The sequence below is a fragment of the Staurois parvus genome, unplaced genomic scaffold (genome assembly GCF_062004578.1).
Source record: "Staurois parvus isolate SC_StPar_1 unplaced genomic scaffold, SC_StPar_1.0 ptg000659l, whole genome shotgun sequence".
NCBI lineage: Eukaryota > Metazoa > Chordata > Amphibia > Anura > Ranidae > Staurois > Staurois parvus.
Genome location: NW_028318455.1, coordinates 502676 through 517019, shown reverse-complemented (window position 1 = coordinate 517019; position 14344 = coordinate 502676). Strand labels below are relative to the sequence as shown.

The 14344-nt window shown below is 45.0% G+C and overlaps 1 long non-coding RNA gene across 1 annotated transcript in view; it reads left to right on the top strand.

Annotated features, from left to right (window-relative positions):
- LOC149448748 (uncharacterized) overlaps positions 1-10808 on the top strand; it is a 129847-nt gene extending 119039 nt beyond the window's left edge. Inside the window, exon 2 of the long non-coding RNA XR_016315512.1 lies at positions 10645-10808. This is a non-coding gene — a long non-coding RNA (uncharacterized LOC149448748). The remainder of the gene's footprint in view (positions 1-10644) is intronic.
- Positions 10809-14344: the final 3536 nt, after the last annotated feature.

Genomic DNA, 14344 nt, shown 5'->3' with positions numbered 1-14344 from the left:
AAAATCGTCCGATCTGCAAAATTGTCCGATTTTTATCCAAATTTGCCAATTAAAAAAAGTGGCAAAATCCACAAAAATGGCTGACCAATTAACCCACTAATGGCCCGAAAATCAGCCGATTTTTTTCGGACGATTTTAGACCCATCTAAAGCAGGCCATAGATGGGTCTAAAATCGTCCAATTTTTCTGCCGAAAAAAAAAGCGAATGATTTTCGGGGCCGTTAGTGGGTTAATTGGTCAGCCGTTTTTCGGGATTTTGGCACATTTATTTTATCAGTAAATTTGGAAAAAAAAATTTCCAACTTTACTGATAAACAAAATATGCTAAAATCCCAAAAAATGGCCAACCAATTATCCCACTAACGGAAGACGCCCTTGTCCCCATTAACATGGGGACAAGGTGCTTTGGGGGGGAGCCCCCCTGCCCCAAAGCACCCCGCATGTTGAGGGCATGTGGCCTGGTATGGTTCAGGAGGGGGGGCGCTCGCTCACCCCCCCTTTCCTGACCTGCCGGGCTGCATGCTCGGATAAGGGTCTGGTATGGATATTGAGGGGGTCCCCACGCTGTTTTTTTTTTTTTAATTTTGGCGTGGAGTTCCCCCTTAATATCCATACCAGACCCGAAGGGCTTGGTGTGGATGGGAGGGGGGACCCCATGCCGTTTTTTATTTATTATGGTGCTGGTTTTTAAATGTAATTCTCCCTTTTTTTTTCTTCACTATAGCTCAGAAATTCACCTGTCACTTCCCCCAGCTAAAAGAGAAAGTTTTCTTGGAATTTATATCCCTAAAGGAAACAATGTTTACTTTGAGTTTATTAAAAGTTACAAAGTTTTCTGTAACTTCGGGGAAAGTGACTTCTAAGCTTGTGAACTATAGTGAAGAAAAAAAAAGGCTGGCATTTGCATTTCGGTGCCAACATACACTTTGTATTGCAAAAAAAATTATTAACAATTGTGTAAACCGAGGCATTATTTTCAATGGATTTTCATTCGTAAACCAAAAATTACGTTAACTGAGGCGTTGGTAAACCGAGGTACGCCTGTATTAGTATTGCAATCCTTTGTATTGGGATACATAGAACCAACATACATCTGAATTGGCAACATAGCACAACATTTGTGTCGCATTTGAGATATCTGGCTAGTTACACTGACCTTGCCCAGGGACCTAGGATTGATTCACACCACAGAAATACAGGCAGGTTTACTGTTCAACAGCTCTGTGGATTAGTGGTTAGCACTACTGTCTCACAACGCTAGGGTTGTTGGTTTGAATCCCAACCACGGCAATTAATTTGCATGATCTCTGTGTGACTATCCTAACATACATGTGCTGGTGGCAGCATCTTTGCTTTCTGTTTAAATGATCCCTAGAATGTGAATTAGAATGAGGCCTTGTCTGTTCAAACACCTTTAAAGTAGCACCTTATGTGAATGTCAAATGATGGGATGAGATAAGGGCCTGGACTAATGATTGATTGGATAATGCTGGTTTGCACTCCACCTCCTTTTGGGAAAGTTTGTTAAACCATAAGAAGTGTGAGCGAAAGAAATGGATTAAAGTAAAAAAATTAAATAATGGCATGGAGTCCCCCCCCCCCCTCAATCCATAACAGACCCTTATCTGAGCATGCAGATACCGCATGCCTTCAAAGATTTATTTCCTTTGTTGAATTGCCTGCTTGGTTCACACTAGGTGTGATTTAAAATTGTGCATTTTGTTGGCAATTTCACAGTGTTTTCTGTAGATTTACCAATGAGTTATTGCGTTTTCAATTGTGTTTTGCATTGCGATTTCTATTGTAGTCTATATGTGAAATCACTACAAAATGCTGAAAAAGTTAGACGAGAACTACTTTTGAAATTGTGCTGCAGCAAATCGCTTACGTTAAGACACTCACATCCACATTCATTAGATCGGATATTAGGTACAATTTCAATTCCCAAATTGCACCTGAAATCGTGCACCCTGGATGCGACTTGGCATGCGATTTGCATGGCATGCGACTTGCAAATCGTATGCCAAGTCGCACCCTATTGTCTGCTGTTAGAGCAGTCACATGGGTGCGTTTCCGACACTGATTTCTAAAGTAGTACATGTACTACTTTTGTGACGATTTGCATAGATATCTGTGTCAGATGTCTTGCAAATCGTAAGGAAATCAGCATCTTCACTGTACATCGCACAATTTCTAAATCGGCTTTGATGTGACCGCAGTGTAAGGCCTTTTTATGTTTGATTTCCTGAGTTTTTCCGATTTATGGGAAATGCCACATACTAGCAAAAGTGAATTGATATTTTCAGTATTGCATGCGAGATGTGGTCATGTGACTGCCTTAACTCATGCGATAATCTGGAGTGAATTGTGCCCATAGGGCCAAGAAATATTGCCAATAGGGTTCCCTTTCACATTCCTGTTCAATGTTCTGTTGTATGCTGCACAGGTACACGTCACTGTGGCTTTCTTTCTGACTCTGATTTGTGGGGCCTGTATACCAAGGGTTAACGCAGGTGGGAAGAGGATTCATCAGGTGCAAACACTTTCTCTGACCAAATGAATTACAGTGGTGGGTGTGGCCTACCTTATATAAGGAGATGCAGTTGGGGCTGATTTTTGCCTTGTACAGGCACATTATTTCTGCATGTCCTTGTCTGTGGTGGTTTGGGGGAGGAAGAGATATTGTGGTGAATTGCCCCCAGGCCACACTCACACTGTGTTTTGATGTGGGCTGTAAATGTTTTGCATGTTCTTCCTTCTAAGGTGTGTTTGTGTGTAATTGTACAATGATTGTGTTTATTATCTTTGCATTGTAATCCTAACACATGTCAATTCCTCTGCTCTTCCAAATTTGCTTTATTTAGAATGAAATGCAGTTTTCAGGCAAACCTGATGAGAAATGTATGTGTGGGGGATTTGGGGAGGTAGGAGGTGTTATTTTGGCACGCATGTATTTTTATATTGATATTTCGATCTGCAGCTTTTGTGAATAAGCCCAAGTGATATTAACCGTTGGTTTCCTGCTGTAACCTGTGAAAGCACAGTTCATTATAAGTATAATCTTTTAGATTGTAAGCTCTTATGAGCAGGACCGTTCTATTTTAGCAACATCAATCCTGTGTTTTTTGGGGGGTTTTTTTCACACCAAGATATTGAATGTAGCTTTTTGTTGCTGTCCGAATAAATGTGGAATGTGTATTTGATCTATAAACATTTGTACTATGTATTTTTTGGGGGGATTATTTCTTGTTCTAGTTGAATGTTGCACAGTGGCTAAATGGTTAGCACTTCCACCTGGCAGTATTCGGGTCGTTGGTTCGAATCCCAGCCACGGCACCTCCTGCCTGGAGTTTGCATGTTCTCCCTGTGCCTGTGTTTCCTCTGGGTACTCTGGTTTCCTCCCACACTCTAAAGACATGCTGGTAGGTTAATTGGATCCTATCAAAATTGGCCCTAGTATATGTATGAATGTAAGTTAGGGCTCTTTGACAGAGCTATATAAGTATCTGAAATGTACTAGCACCCCTAACACTTATTTTTGCTAGCTATATAGTATGCCCAAATCTTCCTTTTTAGAGCGCACATGTGCGAGTATGTCCAAAATAACAAACCAAAAGCCCCCTATTGCATAACAAGAGCATGTTATGTACCAATAAATAGGTCGTGTTCAATGTGCAGCTAGCTATTCTTTTTCTACAATTCTCTTAACAGTAATAAATTGGGCCCCCAATTTATGTTGACTTTGGGCCTTTACCGCCAAATATATATTCACCAATGTCATATACACAGTATAGCTGCAAGCATACATTCACCAATGCCAAATCTACAATAGAACTGCAAACATATATTTGCGAATGTCATATACACAATGGAGCCACATGTAAAATTGCTATGGTGCACAAATAAACGCCAAGACGGCTGTTGGAGGAGGCGCTAGAGCAGCTGTCATACCGGGAATACGTCATGACGTTTGCGGAAGGACGTTTGCACACAACCAGAAGTGGTAGTGGGGAGTGTGAGTGGATGGGAGTGTAGTTAGGAGAGTTTAGTGGTAATTTGCAAGTCTATTCTTTAGTTTTGTGAATTGTTCTTTTGTGGAATTCCAGACCACATCTGGACATGGCGAGATCGCTGTTCTCCACCGAGGAGCTGATCCTCATTTCCTGGGGAAACATTACTAATATTTGTTGTATTTTCAGTTGAAAACATGTCCAATTCCTAGATTCATTGAGGTACGTAGCAGAGGTTCAAGGTTCTTCCTAACTATACAGGTGGCACAGACACAAGCATACACCCAGGGCCACTGTTAGATATATTGGGGCCCCGTACAGCATACCTGACAGCCCCCCACCGCCAGAGAAAATATCCAAATTATATTTATGGTAAAAATACACTAAAAACATTATTAATGGACATAATCCCAACCATATTCCTGTGAAATCTAAATGATAAAACTGTACTGTGTTCATAAATAAAGCTGTGTGTGTATTTGAGGTTTTGGGGCTCATGGGTGCTGTGGCCTGTAGAGTGGGAATCAATGGTTTGTTTTTGTGGCTATCGCCGTTTGCAGGCAACCTATGTTACACTATGGAATTGCTGCAGGTCATAATTTGACAAGCATATGGGTGCAGATGTACAGCCCTGAACACAGACAGTGAGCATTCAGGGCCACTTCCCCACGCCTTCACACCTGTCAGATTAAAACCTGTGTTCATACAGCTGCTGTGTCCCCATAGTGTAACAGGTGGCTCTAGCCACATAAACAACCCACTCATTCATGCTGTACAGGCCAGAGGACCTGTGTGAATGGGGCATTTTTTACTTTTTTTTTTTTTCCTCAGCTTGTTAATTTCAATGGCCTGCCTAATGTGTTGGAACATGCAAAAATACTGCAGGCATATTATTTTAAAAGTGTGTTGCACCTAACCGTGCACATCTGCAAAGGGCATTGCATTTCTTTGCTGTGCTGGAAAATGTGTGTTCTTGCATGCATTTCTGCACCACTAATGGTGTGAACAAGTCCTAAGGGCCAGTTCACACTATAGAAACAGTCTAGATGTGTTCCTGATGCGTTTTTGCATGCCCTTTTGGCATGCATGTTTAGTGTGTTCCAGTACATTGCAGTGCATTGCATTTTTGTATCCCTTCCAGTTTTTTCTTTCTTTTTATTCAATTTAATTAGGGACATGTGCGTTTTAGTACATTCAAGGACGTTTCAATGTGTTCCAGTACAGTTCTGTGCAGAAACAATGCAGCGTGGTCAACTTTGTTTACAGCACCTGCAATGCACTGAAAATGCAAGCGCTGATGTGAACTATGACATTGACAACCATATAACCTTCTTTCTGTGCGTTTGTGATGCCGAAAAAGCAACTGAAAACACATGTAGTGTGAACTGGTCCTAAAGATTATTAGAGGTAAGGGAACGGGACTGACCAGGGATTGTGAATTCAATCAGACTAGTGGTGATATACAATCAGCAATCGTATAATAATGTGAGATCTGAGCTGTAGCTGATAGAAAATGAGACACATTCACTTGCTCAGTAAATAGTTAAAAAGAGTGGGGCGGTGATCCATAGATTTGCATATGGGACAGGTGATGATGGGGTGGGGGTCAAGTTGTATAAGGAGACAGATTTAAAAGGAGAGAAAAAAGTTACAATGAAATATACACAGCATGAAACTTGCACATTTCCGAATTGGCAGAAGAACAGGACGCAGGTAACATTCATCCACTTTCTAGTCATTAGGCAAAATCATAATTGATTGATCAATATTCCTGGCACTGACACAACCTAGAAAATTGATCTCCATTTTTTTAACGTTCATAAACGTCAAGGAGCTTATAATCTAAGGGCAGAAACTCAGCCATGTAATTATGTCCAATGAACCTAACAGCATGTCTTTTGAGACACATCCATACAGGGAAAGCATGCAAACTGGGATGTAGCCATGACTGGGATTAGAACCCATGACCCAAGCACTGTAAGTTCTGAGCTCTAACCACTAAACCACTGTGGGAGACACAGTCTGAGCTACAATGTAGAATAGTTACATTGTTTAAAAATGATAAAGCGAGCGCTGGTCAAATTATATAGACTACTAAAATGGTATTACGCAAGATAAATATAACCACGAACAGTAGTGCATGAACTCGTGAAAGGTCATCCACCCTTGTGACAGTGTACTACACTATTAAGCACCTTTCTGGCTCCTGTGGCTGAGCTAATTCCTCCCCAGGACCATTTGGGTACCCACCCTGATGGATGGATGGCTGGAGCTGGATGACTAACCCATAGCTGCCAGCATACCGCTGCACCCCCAGATGTGTGATGTGTATAACCCAAGCGCATTAATACTTTTGTTCTGGTGAGTGTAGACCAGTCCCAAGGGTGATTTTTTTTTCACGAGTTCATGCACTACTGTCCGTCACGGAGATCCCACGCGTGCCATTCATAGGCACTCTCTGAGTTGGTACTCTCACACGAAGGACATTCCATTATTTAGGAATGATTATATGAACTTATTTTAGCACTATTTACCATTTTACATCATTATTGCAATTATTTACACTTTGTGGTTTTTACATGCGTTCATTATTGATCACAGGCATTTATAGCGCTGCACTTGACTTTAACATAGAATAGTTACGTAATTAAAGAGAATGAAGATATATCATTTTATTGGGAAATTAGAACTCGACATTCCAAATTATTTGAGATATAAGTGTGAAAATGTATAACATTTGAAAATAGAATGTATGACATTCATTAGTAAATGCATTAGTTGTCTGATCATTTTGGAGAAACAGAAAAAAAAAAAACAACAATTCTAATATAGGTGTACTATTTGTTACATTCTAAATATTCTCTTTTGCTAACACAAAAACGCCAATGCTACAATGCCCGCGCTTGTGCGCCATCTAGCGTATCCGGTATTGCACCTAAAAATGTGCCAGACGTGATTCCACATTTACTAATAGCAAAGTAGACGTTCGTCAATGAGATTGCTAAATGCCGCTCAGAAGACTGACAGGTCTTGATTGATTTAACTGAGTCTGCCTGAATGGTCAGAGTCTGCTAGTAGACTCACGTCTTAGTAAATCAGGGCCAGTGCGTCTAGTGCTTTGACTAGTAACGCCATATTCAACCCACAGAATTTAGAAAATAGTTTTAAAGAAGTGTTCAAGAACATGGTAGCAGAAGACATAAAAGCATTAACAGAAGGGGTTAAATTCAAAGTAGGAGTTCGAAACCTATATATCTAGTAAAATGGGAGCTCAGACCAGCTGCTTGTAAATGTAAATAGTCCTTTATTTGTCTTCTCAAAACAAACAAACAGAACCGCTTTCTTCAACAAAAATTAGTGATACTAAACCCAGGACCCTGCATTCACTATATCTGGTCTCCCACAGTACACAGAACATGAAAATGCAATTATTTTAGTAAATATAAACTGCCAAATACCATTTCTCATCAGCAGTTAGAGCAGTCTTGTGACTTCTATCAGTGTTCAGCAGAGCACAGGTTAAAGCTTGTAGGAAGAGTTTTTATTTCTGTTGTAGGAGGATGCAAAACCCCTGACCTCTGTCTGGACAGTGCTAATTGGCCCTGTGCTGATCACATGCACTCTCCCAAGAAAAAAAACACCTCTCTAGCAATACATACCAAACTGAGCATGTGCATGTGACTATGTTCAGTCTGTCTTATCAGTTGGACATTTGAACAAGGGGGGGGGGTAAAGAAAACAGGACCAAAATGGCCTTTTTACACAATGCAGAGGATTACCCCTTAGGTTCCACAGTAAGTATAACAAGCATGCTTTACTGCATATCCAGACTGATTTTACTGTTATGGGTTTAGTAGCACTTTAAGCAAATAATTCATAGTCCAGGTATGAAGAAGACCATGATAACAACATGACTCACCACTAGTATCTCGGTCCCACACTGGGGTTTAGGATTCCCACCTGTATTGGGGCACGACAAGACGCAGGAGCCCAGCAACACAGAGCCTCAGTCTCCAGAAAGTCCACACTTGTTCACAGTTGTGAACCACTCCACAGTACCTCATAGACACGTGCTACTTCCATCCTGCTGCTTTTTAAGAATCACTGTATGTGACTTAACCCTTTGAGGAACAAATTTCCTGTCATCAGGGTTTCGAGGTTCTTTCCCACCCAAAGTCTCTATGAAACTCCAGATTCCAGGTTCCAGATGAGGACTTACCAGTCCTGAGAGAACCAACAATCAGTCCTCTTCTCTCTAACTGGATTAGCCCGGAGCCCTCACCCTTTTTCTCGATGGCGGTTTACCTTCTACTAAAAAAGACTATGAGGCATTCCTCCCCATTTCCCTCTTGGGAGAGAATGGCTCCTAAGCCTTTGCTGGAGGTATCCATTTGGACAATAAATTCCTTAGAGAAGTCTGGAGCAGCCTGCACTGAATACTGGCACGAAGCTATTGTACCACTTGACTATGACTGACATTTTACCCATTTTGAGATCAGTTAGCGGCACAGCAATAGCGGTAAAGTTGGTGACAAACCGACAGTGATGCCCAGAAACATTCAGCCCTTTTCTTGGTGACAGGAAGTCAGATCAGGCTCTACCTTGTTCATCTGGGGTTTCACCAAACCCCTGTGCACAATATACCCAAGGTACTTGGTCTCTTCCATTACCATTGCATACTTTTCCGGGTTATTGGTAAAGTCCTTCTACGTTAGGGAGTCCAACACAGCCTTAACTCCCAGTCTGAACTACAGATGAAAATATCTTCCAAATACGCTGAGGTGTATTTTCAATGTGGCTGTAGTGTTTTTTCCATCATTCTCTGACAAGTAGTTGGAACTAAATGCAACACAAATGACGTTCTTTTCTTTTGGCGTTCCTTCTGGAGTGGAAAATGCGGCTTCCTTAGTTAAAGGTATTACCACCTTAAACCTCACCTCATCCCTTCTGCGGGCTGGACAGTGTTTAGATCTTGCAGCTCCCTGTATTTCTGAAGTCAATGCTTGCACCAGACTTTGTTATAGAGAATAATGGCTGTTTCAGAAGCCTTTGGTAAGGTTTAAGGTGGTAATGTACTGGGCTGGCCCCAAGCTCTCTATCATTTCGTCAGGGCATTGGATGTGCATAGAACTGTGAGCCTTCTGAAATCATTACAAAATTGCAGAGTCCCCTTAGGCTTTGCTACCAACGTAATCAGGCTCTATCATTCGCTCTGCGATTCCTCAGTGATATTGGGTTTCAGCATTTTTGGAATTTCCTCCAACACTGTGTTCCGGTGTGCCTCGAAAATGCAATAGGGCTTTACTCAGACCTTTACATTAGATTTGGTAACAATAACCAAGACCTGGCAGTCCTGAAAAGATGTTTCAATCCCTTTGTATAACCTCTTTTCCATGCTGAATTTGTGGCTTGGAAAGGGTGGAAATTGGGACTAAGTCTACCCCTTCAGGGGGCTTAGAACTAACCTCCACCAGGGCAAATACATGTTCTCAGTTCTTCCAGGGTCTTAACAGATTCCCATGGTATTTTTTTTTACTACTACTTTCACTTCCCAGGTTGGTGTACTCTGTCATTTACCTCACCAGTCTTTTCTACCTTTTCTTGAATGGCCCTTGCCATCTGACCAGGAACCTACTCACTGTTGATATCAGCACAGCCACCCAGTGCCCAACCTAGAATTGTCTAAACTTGGCGTATTGGTTGTACACTCGTTTGTGCTTTCTGCAAATGCTCCTTTACCAGAGGCATCACCTTTTGCAATTCTCTCTCTCACTTAGGTTAATGCTCTTCCACCATTCTATGTGGAGAGGACTTGCTGTACCAAGTTTCTTTTACCAGTTCAAGCAACCCCATTATCATGTTGCACATGCATTGTTGTTTGTTTGCCTTTAATAATTTTTTCTTTTCCTCTGTAATTAGGAGATGCTCTGTATAGCTGGTCCCTGGCACCAAATGCATCCCATGACACTTCCAGGTCAGAATACACAGGATTGGAGAAACCCTCCCCCTCAACCTCCTCAGATATAACCTATAATAGGGGGGTTTTCTCTATGTTCTTCCAAACCATGACCTGCATAAGAATAGGTTCTCCCCTCAGGGGTCTTCTTAGCCTGTAGACCATCTTACACAAGTTTAACCTCCTCAGCACTTTCTGGAGTCCAGCCCTTCAAAGAGAGCAGAACAGTCATACTCTCTAGGCAGTCCTCTGCCGACATAGTCCAATAGAACCAAACAGAAAGGTCTCTTCTCACTATAATGTCATGTATGAGGTTGGGTACCATACCAACCTACCTCAGTGAATGTGCCACAAGCCATAGTAATTGTCACTAGCATCAGTGGATACTCCTTGGTGTTCCCGTGTGTACACACCATCAGGGTTTTTGTTATGGGGCCCACTCTCCTAACCACCCCAGTTACCTAACCTAAGCACCCCAAGATAACTTTGATAAAATTCTGAACCGAACCCAGGTACATTTAGCTCATCACTATTTGCAAACAGTGTCCAGGAATCTGTCATTCAGAAGTAGTAGCACTACTGCCACTAAAAGACTGATTCCTGCTGACTGATATTTGTAAAAAAAAAAAAAAAAACTGTCTGGCATTCTTATTTGGTCATTGATTTTTTTTTTCCCAGGATGCATCGGGTCAGTATCATGGGCAGCAGAGAGTCATGGCAGTGTTGAAATATCATCGGGTGACATGTCCTCCTGATTGATGAGGATCTACATGGCTGCATGATGAGATTGACATTGTATTTGCATTGGGGAACAGGTAAATAAAATATGGACTTTGTCATGAGGCTTGTGTTTTTATTTATGTTTACTTTTTTGGGGGGAATATGTACATGGCTCCCCTGGGGGGCTTCCAGATTTCGATAAATTACCTCCCAACAAACCGCCACATCCCACACTAGAAAGCAGAAATGTCAGGGCTCCCGGTATGACCAGAGATGTGTGAACTGACACAGGGAAACGCAGGCTCAAGTATGGTGTAACAATATAATTTATTAAAGGCTATACACAAATATAAAACGCACAATATAACAAAACCAAACCTCCAACTGATAACGGAATGTACATTATTACATTACATTACATTGAGTTTATATAGCGCCAAAGGGTTTGCTCAGCGCTGTACAATAGAGGGGGGGACAATACATGAAACATTACAGCAACTACAAACAGCACACGAGGGGTTATAGGGCCCTACTCTTTCGAGCTTACAATCTAGGAGGGAGGGGGTAGTGGTACAGGAGGAAGTGGCTGTGGGGGATGGAGTGGTAGGAGGAATGAAGGAGAGCAGCAGTTAGGTGAGGGTGGGGTAGGCTTCCCTGAAGAGGTGGGTTTTCAGGGAGCGCCTGAAGGTGAGGAGGGAAGGTGACAGTCTGATGGATTGGGGTAGTGAGTTCCAGAGGATGGGGGAGGACCTGGAGAAGTCTTGCAGACGTGCGTGTGAGGAGGAGACCAGGGAGCAAGATAGAAGGAGGTCCTGTGAAGAGCGAAGGGTACGGGTAGGGTGGTACTTGGGAATCAGGTTGGTGAGGTAGTTAGGGGCAGTGTTGTGAATGGCTTTGTAGGTCAGAGTGAGTAGTTTGAATTTGATGCGTTGGGCGATAGGGAGCCAGTGGAGGGAGAGGCAGAGGGGGGTGGCAGAGGTGGAGCGGGTGGTGAGGTGGATGAGTCTAGCCGCTGAGTTGAGGATGGTCTGAAGCGGGGAGAGCCTGCACTGGGGTAGGCCGGTGAGGAGGGAGTTGCAGTAGTCAAGGCGTGAGATAATCAGGGAGTGCACAAGTAGTTTAGTGGTGTCTGGGGTAAGGAGGGAGCGTATTTTGGCGATATTGCGGAGGTGGAGTCTGCATGTGTTTGTGAGCGATTTGACATGAGGTTGGAAGGAGAGGTTAGAGTCCAGAATGACTCCAAGGACTTTGGCTTGCGGGGCGGGATTGATGGTGGTGATGTTAGTAGTGATGGATAGGATGGGGGGGGGCGCGGGCAGGAGGGAAGACGAGAAGCTCGGTTTTGGAGAGGTTGAGTTTGAGGAAATGGAGCGACATCCAGTCAGAGATGTCGTTTAGGAGGTGAGTGATGCGGGCGGAGAAAGTGGAGGTGAGGTGAGGGGTGGAGAGGTAAATTTGAGTGTCATCAGCATAGAGATGGTAGTTGAAGCCATGGGAGTGTATGAGTTTGCCAAGGGAGGAGGTGTAGATGGAGAAGAGAAGGGGTCCAAGGACAGAGCCCTGGGGGACCCCAACAGAGAGGGGGAGTGAGGGGGAGGTGGCACCATTGTAGGTGACACTGAAGGAGCGTCGGGATAGGTACGAGGAGAACCAGGAGAGAGCGGTGTCTCTGATGCCAAGGGAGAGTAGTTTATTAAGGAGGAGGGGGTGGTCAACTGTGTCGAAGGCCGCGGAGAGGTCCAGGAGGAGGAGGACAGAGTAGTCGCCTTTGGCGGTAAGTAGGTCGTTGGTGATTTTGAGGAGGGCGGTTTCGGTGGAGTGTAGGGGACGGAAGCCGGACTGTAGTGGATCAAGGAGGTTGTTGTCAGTTAGGTGGGCGCTTAGGCGGTTGTAGACTAAGCGCTCCAGGAGTTTGGAAGTGAGTGGCAGCAGGGAGATGGGTCTGAGGTTGTTTGGGTCAGAGGGGTCCAGGGAGGGCTTTTTGAGTATGGGGGTGATGTGCGCATGCTTTAGGGGGGAGGGGAATACGCCGGTAGAGAGGGAGAGATTGAAGATGTGGGTGAGGGAGCAGATGAGGGAAGAGGGGGGTGACTGGAGGAGTCGAGAGGGGATAGGGTCCAGGGGGCAGGTAGTGAGGCGGGCTTCTGAGAAGACCCTGGTGACTTCCTCAGTGGTAGTAGGGCTGAAGGAGTGCAGAGCTGGTGGGGATACGGTAAGCGGGGTCTTGGGTGTGGAGGGGGGCAGTGCGGTTGCGAGGTCAGAGGAGGGAAGAGATGAGGGGGAGATAGGGGGGGGGAGGCTAGGTGGGGAGGTAGATTGTGAGTTGACTATGTCCTGACGGATTGCATCAATTTTGTTGTGGAAATGAGTGGCAATTTCGTGGGCGGTGAGTGAGGTACTGAGTGGAGGAGGGGGGGGGAGAGCAGGGAGTTGAAGGTGGAGAAGAGTCGGCGAGGGCAGGAGGAGAGGGTGTTAATCAGGTTTACAAAGTAAGCCTGCTTGGCGGCGTGGAGGGAGGAGGTGTAAGTGAGGAAGGCAGATTTGTAGAGGGAGAATGAACGGGGGGACCTGGTTTTGCGCCATAGTCTCTCTAGCGCGCGACTGCGACGTTTGAGGCATTTAGTGTGGTCGTTCTGCCAGGGTTGGAGCGGTCTGGGTTTGATGTAGCGTGTGGTTAGGGGTGCCAGAGAGTCTAGGGTAGCTGATAGTGAGTCGTTGTACGTGTTAGTGGCTAGGTCAGGACAAGACAGTGGAAGGATGCTGTCGTGTAAGCGGTCGGCAGCTGAGTGGAGGGGGGCCGGGTTCAGGTTGCGGAGGTTGCGGCTGGTGATGGTTTGGCGCTCTGGGGGGGGGGAGTTAGGGGAAGGGGAGATGGAGAACGTGAGGAGGTGGTGGTCGGAGAGAGGGAAGGGGGTGTTAGAGAACTGGTTGAGGGTACAGAGGTGGGAGAAGACGAGGTCCAGGGTGTTCCCAATGATGTGGGTGGAGGATTGAGTGTGCTGTGTGAGCGCGAAGGAGGAGGTTAGGTGGAGGAGTTGGGAAGTAGCCAGGCTGTTGTCATTGATGGGGATATTGAAGTCCCCGAGGATGATGGTTGGTAGCTCAGAGGAGAGGAAGAAGGGAAGCCAGGCAGCGAAGTCATCCAGGAAGCGGGGTATGGATCCGGGCGGCCTGTAGATCACTGCGATCCTTAGGGGGGTGGGGGTGAAGAGCCGGATACAGTGAGCCTCGAAGGAGGAGAAGGTTAGGGAGGGAGGATTAGGGAGGACCTGGAAGGTGCTCAGCGGTGATAGGAGCAGGCCGACCCCACCACCTTTGTGACCACTCAGTCTTGGTGAATGGGACCAGACGAGACCTCCATAGGAGAGTGCCGCAGGGGAGGTGGAGTCAGTGGCCTGTACCCAGGTTTCGGTGATGGCTAGGAGGTTAAGGGAGCGGGAGATAAAGAGGTCATGGATGGCAGTAAGTTTGTTGCAGACCGAGCGGGCGTTCAGGAGTGCAACCGAGAGAGGGGGGATGGATGCGGGGAGAAGGGGCACAGATATGAGGTTGAGGGGGTTACGGCAGCTGGCGGGAGCAGGGGGGTCCCTAGAGGAGGGGTGAGGTGGCGAGGGGCCAGGGTTCGGGGAGATGTCCCCAGCAGATAGGAGAAGGAGAA